At 39.8% G+C, this 10,865-nt stretch overlaps 1 long non-coding RNA gene across 1 annotated transcript; it reads right to left on the bottom strand.

Annotated features, from left to right (window-relative positions):
- Nucleotides 1–2,930: 2,930 nt before the first annotated feature.
- LOC109201147 (uncharacterized) lies at nucleotides 2,931–10,639 on the bottom strand. Its single transcript, XR_002061153.2, has 3 exons — nucleotides 10,500–10,639; nucleotides 10,345–10,397; nucleotides 2,931–3,184 (listed from the first exon to the last, which is right to left on the bottom strand). It is a non-coding gene; the product is annotated as an uncharacterized LOC109201147 (long non-coding RNA).
- Between the last annotated feature and the right edge of the window lie 226 nt (nucleotides 10,640–10,865).

The raw sequence follows: 10,865 nt of genomic DNA, 5'->3' as shown, positions 1-10,865 counted from the left end.
TTTTGCCTAACATTTGATTCCTTTCCATGTTTACACAACAAATCTGTTAATTAGTAAACAAAGTTGTGTGAAGACACATACAGTGGCTCTGCCTCACTCTCTCTCACACACCACAAGAAAATTGTTGATTTGTGTATCAGTGTTTTGCCATATTTTTCTGCTGCAGGTGCTGGGTTTTTTTGTATTTCTTTGTGCATTTCTTCTAATAGATGCAACAATTTGTGATACAATTTTTATTTTTTCCCCTGCTCCTCAGCTTAGACATCCTACACATATACTGTAATAACTAAAATAACAGTAATAGAAAGACAAAAAAGAAATGCAAAATGTGTTTGTACTGGATCTTAATTCTTATTGCAAAAGCTGGCATACAAGAAAGGTTTAATTTTGCCTCATTGCATGAAAGTTCAGATATACATTCAGAGCATTGTGTCTGTGAAGGTTCTCAGTCTTCCGGGTCATTGTAGTCTAACGAGCTTGGAAAGAAAAGACTACTTTAAGTTGTTTGAAGACGTTTCACCTCTCAGGGTCAAATGGTGGAGAGTCCCAGATTTTTCACAATGAGTTCACCCGAAACCTTGGCTGATAGTGACCTACACCGTTTTCACAGCTTGGTTCATGTGATGAGGCAGAGGATCATTAAGGGGTCCTTTCTTGGTTGGATACTCCTACAGGGCATACATTATGGGACTGTCCACCATTTGATCCTCGAATTGAAGAAGCTTCTCAGATTTCTTATTTATTTATTTTTCTTCTTAAATTTATGCACCTGCCTGATCCAGATCCAATAAACTTAATTTCACTTCTCAAATATCACTGTGTGTGTCTCCTATATATATTTAACTGACATTTTTTTATTGTAACAACCAATGATTTATACAGGAAAATAATGACTATTAACAAGGTTGCCCAAACTTTTGCATCCCACTGTATGTCTACACCTGTATTGTTTCATACTGATTATTCTTCACATACAATTACAAAAAGAATAATTTTTTCCTGTAATTCCTTTTTTTTATGAATGAGGACAACTGAACAGTGAATAATTAAAACTGACATTTATTTATAAGGTAAGATTGGGAACATATCATGAAATCACTTGTTCAAATTACTTACACAGCAGTATGTCACCTTCTCTCTAAACAATACTCAAAAGTTACTGAAAAATGCTAACTTACAATACAAATAGGGTAATTTGTTTGTTCATATCTATATAACCTCAAATTAAATATTTACAATACCCTTTTCTTCCAAATGATAAAACAAATAATTAATAATGAATTAAATTAACAACAATAAATTATTCTAATTGGTTTTCTGTTCAAGCCAAATGTGTTACAAAGGGTTCAAGGTGGATCCACCAAACACTTTTATTATGTATCAACAAATTTGAAATTTAATCTTACTACCAGATATTAAATTTCATAAAATTATTGTTGTCCACTACATATGCCTGCTATATTTATATATTTATATATATGAAGTATAAATGTATATAAAAATAATATATCTATCTATCTATCTATCTATCTCACATATATATATATATATATATATATATATATATATATATATATATATATATATATATATATATATATATTTATATATGAAGGGTTCAAAAATGGTCAGCCAAACACTTAAAATTTTTTTATCACTATTATTATGTATTAACATTTTTGAAATGACTTTAATCTTGCTACCAGATAAAGTTTCATTAAATTCTTGTTATATAGCCTGCTATTTATATTTCAAATCATTTAATGTGACAGGAGTTCCATTCGTTTACATTAACCAGTTATAATTTATTAGTCTGAGGTTTGTACTCACTCTCGAAGTTACAACTCAAGCTGATTTCTAACCATGTGCTGAGTTTTCACTTTCTAAATCATTCTTAAATACATTCAAATCTGAACTTTCTTTTAGACTGCGTGTATCATTACATTTTGTCAGTGAGAGTAGAAGTACATGGAGAATTCACTGACAGGAAACAACATTAGAAATATCGTCATCTTCAGCTCATCTACTCTACTGACACTGACACTGTCAATGGCAACACCTTCACTTCTTCACGAGTGCGAATGTATGGAAACATCTTCTCAGTAAAAGTATTTCTGAAGGTGTGTATGTGTGTGTTAGTATCAGGATCAGAGAACGACAGCTTTCCTCTGTTCCAGTTCAGATTCACTCTGATCCTCTGGAGCTTCTTCTCTACTGAGAGAGCAGTGGGTGGAGCTGATGGTGAATGTGCTGAATATTTACCTTCAAATAACTCTATTCTCCATAATTTAGACCATAACTCTCCCTTCCTCTGTACAGACTCTGCTAACACACCAAGGTCCCAATATGCATTGTCTCCTACATCAACATCCCAGCTGTGAGTCCCTGAGTTAAAGCCCTCAGAGCCCAGGACAGAGTAGAACCAATTAGTTCGCTCTGGATTATCAGGAAGCTGCTGCCTCTCTCCACCATATCTTGCACTGGTCAGATCTTCAGACAGGATGAGGTTTGGATGAGCAGTGTTTGGGTCCAGAATAAGAGGAGTGTAGGAGACCATGTACTTCATGTTCTTCCAGATGTTGAAGGTCAGGTTGCCCAGGTGTTTGGCCTGGTCTATCAGAGCTCCTGAGGGCAGCTGTGGATCATCCAGCAGGGGGCAGCGCTGGACTCTTTCCACTGCAGCCTTGTAGTTGTGCAGGAATGAGACGTCTTCAGCTCTCAGCTCCTCCTCTGTGGCTCTGACTGTGTCTGAAAGAGCTGCTATCTCTCTGCTCAGAGCCTCCATCTTCTCCTTCATCATCCCACTCTTCTGCTCCTCTTCCTCCCTCAGTGCAGCCAGCCTGTCCTCCTCTTCCTCTGCTAGAAACTGGTGAAGCTTCTTAAACTGCTCCTTAATCTGCCTCTCTGTGTGTCGGGCCTGGACCTTAATGTGTTCTGCTGTTTGATCAAACTTCACTTGAACTTCTTCACAAACCTTTAACTTCTTCTTTAAGGGCTCCAGAGTTTCCTGAAGTTCCTTCTTGTGTTGTTGTGCAGCTTCATCGATGGGTGTGAATCTGTGATTGGTGTGTTTTTCTGAGACACAGCAGACGAGACACCCTGGCTGCTGATGGTCCAGACAGAAGAGTCTGAGTTTCTCAGAGTGCAGACTGCAGAGAGTCTCTGAAGCTCTCTGATCTCTCTCCTGTAAGAACAAGGAACACATAGTAATATGAGTACATCATTTTTTCCACTTATTTTCTTTTTTCGCTGAATTGCTTTATTTATATACACTGTAGGGTGTCCCTTACACTACAATGTAGACCCTACAACACAACAATAGAAAAAAAATACCCAACAGTCATATGACCACATATGAGCAAATGCTTTGGCAACGGTGGGAAGGGAAAACTCCCTTTTAACAGGAAGTAAGCTCCAGCAAAAAGAGGCTCAGGGAAGGGCGGCCATCTGTGACGACCGGTTGGGGTGAAGGGAGAAAGACAGGATAAAAGGCAACTGTGAAAGAGCGCCAGAGATTAATAAGAACAAATGATTCAGTGCAGAGAAATGTATAAACACCTTCGAGAAAGGTGACTAAAGAAGAAATACTCAATGCATCATCCCCCAGCAGCCTACACCTATTGCCAGTGGCGGTCCTAGCCTGTTTGGCGCCCTGGGGGAACACCCCCCCCCCCACACACACACACACACACACACACACACAGAGACAAAACATATTAAGGACTGTACATTAACATAAAACTGTTGTACACACACACACACACATATGAAGAGAGTATGCATAGTATGCAAACGGTTACCAAACAGCCATCATAATTCATCATACAATGAGAACAGGACAAATCAACAATTGACTAATTAATATTAAAATCTGTAACATAATGTATTGTTTGGAGTTTAGTCTGTTACTGTTACTATTTTTACCATTTCTTCTTGGAGCAACTGTAACCCACATAATTTCTTTAGGGATTAATAAAGTATGATTCTGATTGTTTCAGGATGACCTGCCATTATCCAATGACACATCTGTTTACATGTATATTTTGCTCGTTTCTCCTCCTCTTCTTTTCTCTTTTTTCTAAACTGAGCACCTGACGGCTTTGAACTTTTCTTGTCCATCTTCCATTGGTTTTAATTTTGCACTCCAGTATGAACACCCATCCCTCAACCCGAGGATCACCACAACATAATCTAACACACCTACACCTTAGTTCACAGATTCACATTGTCTAGGGCATATTTTTGAGATTTCACACAACCCAGGATTCAAATCATGAATACATAATGGGCTTGGATTTACAACATTATAAATGAAATGTGCTCTATTTGGAAGCAGCAGGTCTCCCTCCCCTTTCGACGGGTTGTGTGAGACTTTAAATCATCAAACTGTAAATTTTAAGTTGTTATTTACCCCTAGTCCTAAAGTGCATATTTATTTTCTTACTCTAACTGGAGCCTCGTCGTCTCGTCTCTCTATATACTGGACTGTATGTAGCGGAGATGACAATAAAGTTTACTTTGACTTCAGCAGCGAGCAGGCGCACCGAGGGCTCTCGCGCTCATTTTAATTTATAGGAATTATAAGTCTGTATCATTATGTCTGGTGTTTTCGTGTTTGTTGTTTTGTTTTTATTTTGTTTTATTTTGCGAGTTGGTTATTAGACGCTGCTCCAGCCAGCCAGAGAATCCCCCGCCGTCCCACCCTCTCCTCCCTGTGCCGCAAGCAGCAGGCGCACCTCGCAAACGGAGGGCACCCTTACTCCCAGCAAATGGGCGATAGAAAACCGATCGGTGTCTATGTCATTCCCAATATGCGCTGGCTGATGTCGGGGCAGCATGAGTACGAGCAATTTTTATTGTTTTTTGCCGATGCCCGTGATGCCGCCCCGGGCAACCGCCCGTGTCACCCGTATCTAAAACCGCTGCTGCCTATTGCAGCATAGCTAAGGGAGGATTCAGGGTCACCTGATCCAGCCCTAAATACATGCTTTAGCAAAAAGTAATCTGCTAACCGTTTTTCCCCACTCGGTGACACACCAGCCGGGGGTCAAATTCTGGTACCGTAACTGGCGACTCTGTTCTCAGACATGTGAAGCTACAGGGAGTGCAGAATTATTAGGCAAATGAGTATTTTGTCCACATCATCCTCTTCGTGCATGTTGTCTTACTCCAAGCTGTATAGGCTCGAAAGCCTACTACCAATTAAGCATATTAGGTGATGTGCATCTCTGTAATGAGAAGGGGTGTGGTCTATTGACATCAACACCCTATATCAGGTGTGCATAATTATTAGGCAACTTCCTTTCCTTTGGCAAAATGGGTCAAAAGAAGGACTTGACAGGCTCAGAAAAGTCAAAAATAGTGAGATATCTTGCAGAGGGATGCAGCAGTCTTAAAATTGCAAAGCTTCTGAAGCGGGATCATCGAACAATCAAACGTTTCATTCAAAATAGTCAACAGGGTCGCAAGAAGCGTGTGGAAAAACCAAGGCGCAAAATAACTGCCCATGAACTGAGAAAAGTCAAGCGTGCAACTGCCAAGATGCCACTTGCCACCAGTTTGGCCATATTTCAGAGCTGCAACATCACTGGAGTGCCCAAAAGCACAAGGTGTGCAATACTCAGAGACATGGCCAAGGTAAGAAAGGCTGAAAGACGACCACCACTGAACAAGACACACAAGCTGAAACGTCAAGACTGGGCCAAGAAATATCTCAAGACGGATTTTTCTAAGGTTTTATGGACTGATGAAATGAGAGTGAGTCTTGATGGGCCAGATGGATGGGCCCGTGGCTGGATTGGTAAAGGGCAGAGAGCTCCAGTCCGACTCAGACGCCAGCAAGGTGGAGGTGGAGTACTGGTTTGGGCTGGTATCATCAAAGATGAGCTTGTGGGGCCTTTTCGGGTTGAGGATGGAGTCGAGCTCAACTCCCAGTCCTACTGCCAGTTTCTGGAAGACACCTTCTTCAAGCAGTGGTACAGGAAGAAGTCTGCATCCTTCAAGAAAACATGATTTTCATGCAGGACAATGCTCCATCACACGCGTCCAAGTACTCCACAGCGTGGCTGGCAAGAAAGGGTATAAAAGAAGAAAAACTAATGACATGGCCTCCTTGTTCACCTGATCTGAACCCCATTGAGAACCTGTGGTCCATCATCAAATGTGAGATTTACAAGGAGGGAAAACAGTACACCTCTCTGAACAGTGTCTGGGAGGCTGTGGTTGCTGCTGCACGCAATGTTGATGGTGAACAGATCAAAACACTGACAGAATCCATGGATGGCAGGCTTTTGAGTGTCCTTGCAAAGAAAGGTGGCTATATTGGTCGCTGATTTGTTTTGGTTTTGGTTTTGAATGTCAGAAATGTATATTTGTGAATGTGGAGATGTTATATTGGTTTCACTGGTAAAAATAAATAATTGAAATGGGTATATATTTGTTTTTTGTTAAGTTGCCTAATAATTATGCACAGTAATAGTCACCTGCACACACAGATATCCCCCTAAAATAGCTAAAACTAAAAACAAACTAAAAACTACTTCCAAAAACATTCAGCTTTGATATTAATGAGTTTTTTGGGTTCATTGAGAACATGGTTGTTGTTCAATAATAAAATTATTCCTCAAAAATACAACTTGCCTAATAATTCTGCACTCCCTGTAGAGACACCGGCAACCATAGTCAATTGTCTTCCAGGGGCCAGAGCAGGCAACATTGAAGGAAATTTAAAACTGCTAGCATAAACATAAATTCAGGGAGCAGTTTTTAGCACAAGCTTATTAATCAACCAAAAATTAATATTTAATTTAATTCATTTGAAAGCCAAATGCTCAGCCTTATCCACCGTAGCTGCAAAACTAAAAAACAAACAAAAAGTCTTATTTGTGATTATCTATCGTTCACTTGGACTACCATCAGCGACCCCCACAACTAGATCTCACCCACAGTGGAAACATGGTGGTGCAAGAGGAGACAGAAGAGGGGTAAGTGCAGAGTAGACTAATGGCTATTACATACAAATCCGCTATTCCAATCATTGTATTGTCCAACATGTGCTCACTGGACAACAGACTTACTTCGTTCCACTTTGAGGTCAGTGAGGAAGTGTTGTGGCTCTTCATCTTTGTGGAAACTTGGCTTAACAATAACATTCACAACAGCACCATTCAACTCGACTGGCTAACATGCTTTTGAGCAGTCTAAGGAGCTTAGAAAGACAAGCGTCAGGACTTCTTTAGGTTGCTTGAAGACGTTTTAGCTCTCATCCGAGAACCTTCTTCAGTTCTAGGGTTAAATGGTGGAGACTCCCAGATTTAAACCCAGTGGGAGTTTCCCCCCAAGGAGGTTTAGGGTTAGGGTAATGACGTCCTGAACTTCACAAAAGAGATTTTTACGATTTGAGAAAAAATTACTCATAATATATAATCTTCTTCTGGCCTCTGACAATGGACTCATCTCTGTGCTTGTCCTGCTAGACCTCAGTCCAGTGCTCGATACTGTTGAACATAATATTCTATTAGAGTGATTGTTGTAAAGACCTCTCCAGAAGTCCTAAACCGCCACTTATAGAAATAATTACTGCCCCAAAACTAAACCTAAAGCCGGTGCAAATACACCCTATGTTGCAGGCCTGTTTGATGCCCTAGAATGTAGCAATGCATTGAGATCTCCAAACCCTAAGTTCTTCACTCAAAAAGCAAAGAAATAAATGAACTCAGTACCTTGTAAAATGTCCAACTCCCACCAGATTACTCCAGGCAACAAGTTGTCTCCAATTCAAAGTACGCATCAAGCCAAGAACGCAAACTCACCGGATGTGTTCTGGCTCTGCCCATTTTATCGAGCATGCATTGATGGTGACTTGTGTGGACTTGGTACAGCTAAATAACCCCAGAATCAGAATCAGAAGGGGTTTTATTGCCAAATGTTGAGCAGGTTTACAACATTAGGAAATTGCTACGGTACTTAGTGCAAACCCAGAATGTATTTCTTCCAAAACTCAAAAGCGGCAAGGGTGGAGGAGCTCAATTAAAAACTTTTAAATATTACTCTTTCTGGGTTACAAAATAAACTTTTAAGTTATTTTCAGGTGAGAATGTAGCTGTGTAAACAAAAACAGCATGGTAATAAGTAGAGATCAGATTATATTTTAAATATTTGTTCAGTTCTCTTCCAAACCCCAGCAGCTGTCTGTTGGTATTTTTGTGTCCACTAAAATAAAAATAAAAACGTTCTAACATGTCACCTGTACATGTACACTGCTATTTAGTAATGGAGAGATTTTGCTACTGAGGTTAAACATGATATACAAGTCACTTAGATCACTTCTAAATCTTAATGTTTGGTTTATTTCAGTGTTTCATTTGTTCCTGAGTAAATCGGTTTGGCTGAGATTAAAATTAAGCTTGATAACATATTAATCACGCTTAAATTAAGAGGGGACGGCAGTAAAAACTCTTGACCTGTGACATCATCAAGTACGCTGGTGTTCCAACAGGACTCGTGTACTTAAGAATTGAGAAAGGACCAGAGTGACTATCTAGAGTCTGTCTGTCGTTATGCCATCCGGTAATGATCCTCTGCAGCTTTAAGTTCCACAAAATTAGGGAAACGGCAGTCTACATGCCATAGTAGTCCAAGTGAACGGCTGGGTTAGCCTCACTCTAATTCAACCCGGTCTGTAAGTCTGACGTCATTAACTATGTCTGGGCCCAAACTCCACTGAAGGTCCCAAAGTCAAATGATCACTGCACCCTTACTGAGAGTTGAAAAACTGTTCTTTCAGCTTTAATAAAATGATCAGTGTTGCTGCTCTATCAGGTGTAACAATTAAGTTTAACATCCAGGCATCCATGAAAGAATTTATTAAATTTAACAAAGTTAGAAGTTAGCAGAGAGTTAGCTTGCTAGCTTCCATCCAAATATAATATACCAGGTTGTGACTGAGGGATTTCTGAAACAAATTAATACGTACAGCTCTGTTATCATTTCTGACATAAATGAAGACAGGAAAGTAAACAGCAATGACGTTTTTAGGGTTTCTGAAGTTTGGCGAGCTGGTATACAATAATGTGCTATGTGACCGCTAGCGACACAGTTATGTTAGCATAATATAAACAGTAAAGCTGGAGGATGAACGCTAATGAATGCAATCGCTTAATACAATCGCATGGCAGGATGCTGTAAACAGATCAAACTTTAGTCACTGAGATAATTCACCCACTATATAAGGTTAGTCATAAATATACTGATGCACTGGCTGAGCATTAGTTAAATCATAAGGTTTTAAAAACTGAGCTTTAAAATGATTAGCAGTAATAAAAACAAAGAGGTTGACAGTGATCACTGACTGTTTTTAGGAGCTTGTTGAGATTAAATAGAACAAGATACAAAACATTAAACCATGTTAAAAACACAACAGTCTTATTAAACGCAGAATAGTTTGGGCTTGGAAGCAGGATTCATCACGTCATCACTTAAAGACTGAATATTTCCGCCAGCGGCAGGAAACAAAATGAACAGTCCAGCAGCCTTACACTGAAACGTAACCGTGTCTTGCCACTAGCTTACCGACACAAACTGTGACTTATCTTTACGAAAAGTATAGACTCACTTGCTGGAAACTAACTTCTCCAAGTGCTCTATATCATCCACACACCAATCCCCTCACTCTGTGCCACCTTCACAGACCATCTCCTCTTAGGAAAGTATAGTTTAGTTTTCACCAGCAATTTAACAACAAAAGATAGATAACTTATTTTAAAAAATATAAACATGTTTTTAATCAGTTTACATGGATTTTTTAAATCCAGGTTACAAAACATATTCATTTAAAAACTGCAATTTTCATTTTCTCAAGTTATCTTTATTTAATATTAACTTGTGAGCAGTTCTTGTAAGCCAAGTGTCTCACATGTGTACTCATTTCTCTGACACCACCATCTCTTCAATACAGTCTTTACAGAATTTGTAGCTACATGAAAGAACAATGGAAATGTTACATGGCGTGGCAGACGTGTGGAGTAGGAGAATAGGATGCAACTTTTGATGCGAGTGAGCTTTATTTTGTAAGATGGGTAGAAACAAACAGAAACAGCAAGGCCAGGATAAAGCTTCAACTGGAAAAATCTAACAAAACAAACCTGAAACCAAGAACAGAAATGCAGGGAGACACGGAGAGAAAACACAGAATGACCAGCAACCATGGAACACAGAAACAGAAACCAAAAGACTAGAAAAAATAAACAATGACAAAATCAAAGTTCAATAATGATACAAAAACTCAAAACACTGGGTCACTGACCCAGGACTATAACAGTGAATACTGAAGACCTCGTGACTTACCTGAAAGCAGAGATCTTCCTTTGATCTGGAAGCCATTGAGTCTGTGAGTGAAGCTGAAAACAGCAGACAGGAAATACAGTGAGACCTGGCTCCCCTCCCCCCTTTACTACCTTTACTAAAACTTCCTTTGTGTTGTGTTTTAATTTCAAACTCACATTCAGTGTGTGGAGCGTCAGCAGCTTGAAGCAGCAGTGTTGGAGTTTTCCACTTTTCTCTCCTGTAGCTGGACTCACTCAGAGGAAGCTGCTAGTTTGGTCTGAACTCAGTCTGATTGTCTGTGCGTCTCTCTTTACTGAAGAAGAAGAACTTCCTGTTTCCTGCTTTGGCACCAGTAGTGGTTTTTGATACGGGCGGTTGCCAAGGGCGGCATCGTGGTGGGGGGGGCGGCATCACGGGCATCGGCAAAAAAAAGAAAAATTGCTCGTACTCATGCTGGCCCGACATCAGCCAGCGCATATTGAGATAAGCATAAAATATGCATAAGCATATTGGCATAGGCACCGATCGATTTTCTATCACCC

The sequence above is a fragment of the Oreochromis niloticus genome, linkage group LG3, assembly GCF_001858045.2.
Source record: "Oreochromis niloticus isolate F11D_XX linkage group LG3, O_niloticus_UMD_NMBU, whole genome shotgun sequence".
Classification (NCBI taxonomy): Eukaryota; Metazoa; Chordata; class Actinopteri; order Cichliformes; family Cichlidae; genus Oreochromis; species Oreochromis niloticus.
Note: the sequence above shows the minus strand (reverse complement) of the source record. Positions and strands in the feature narration are given on the sequence as shown.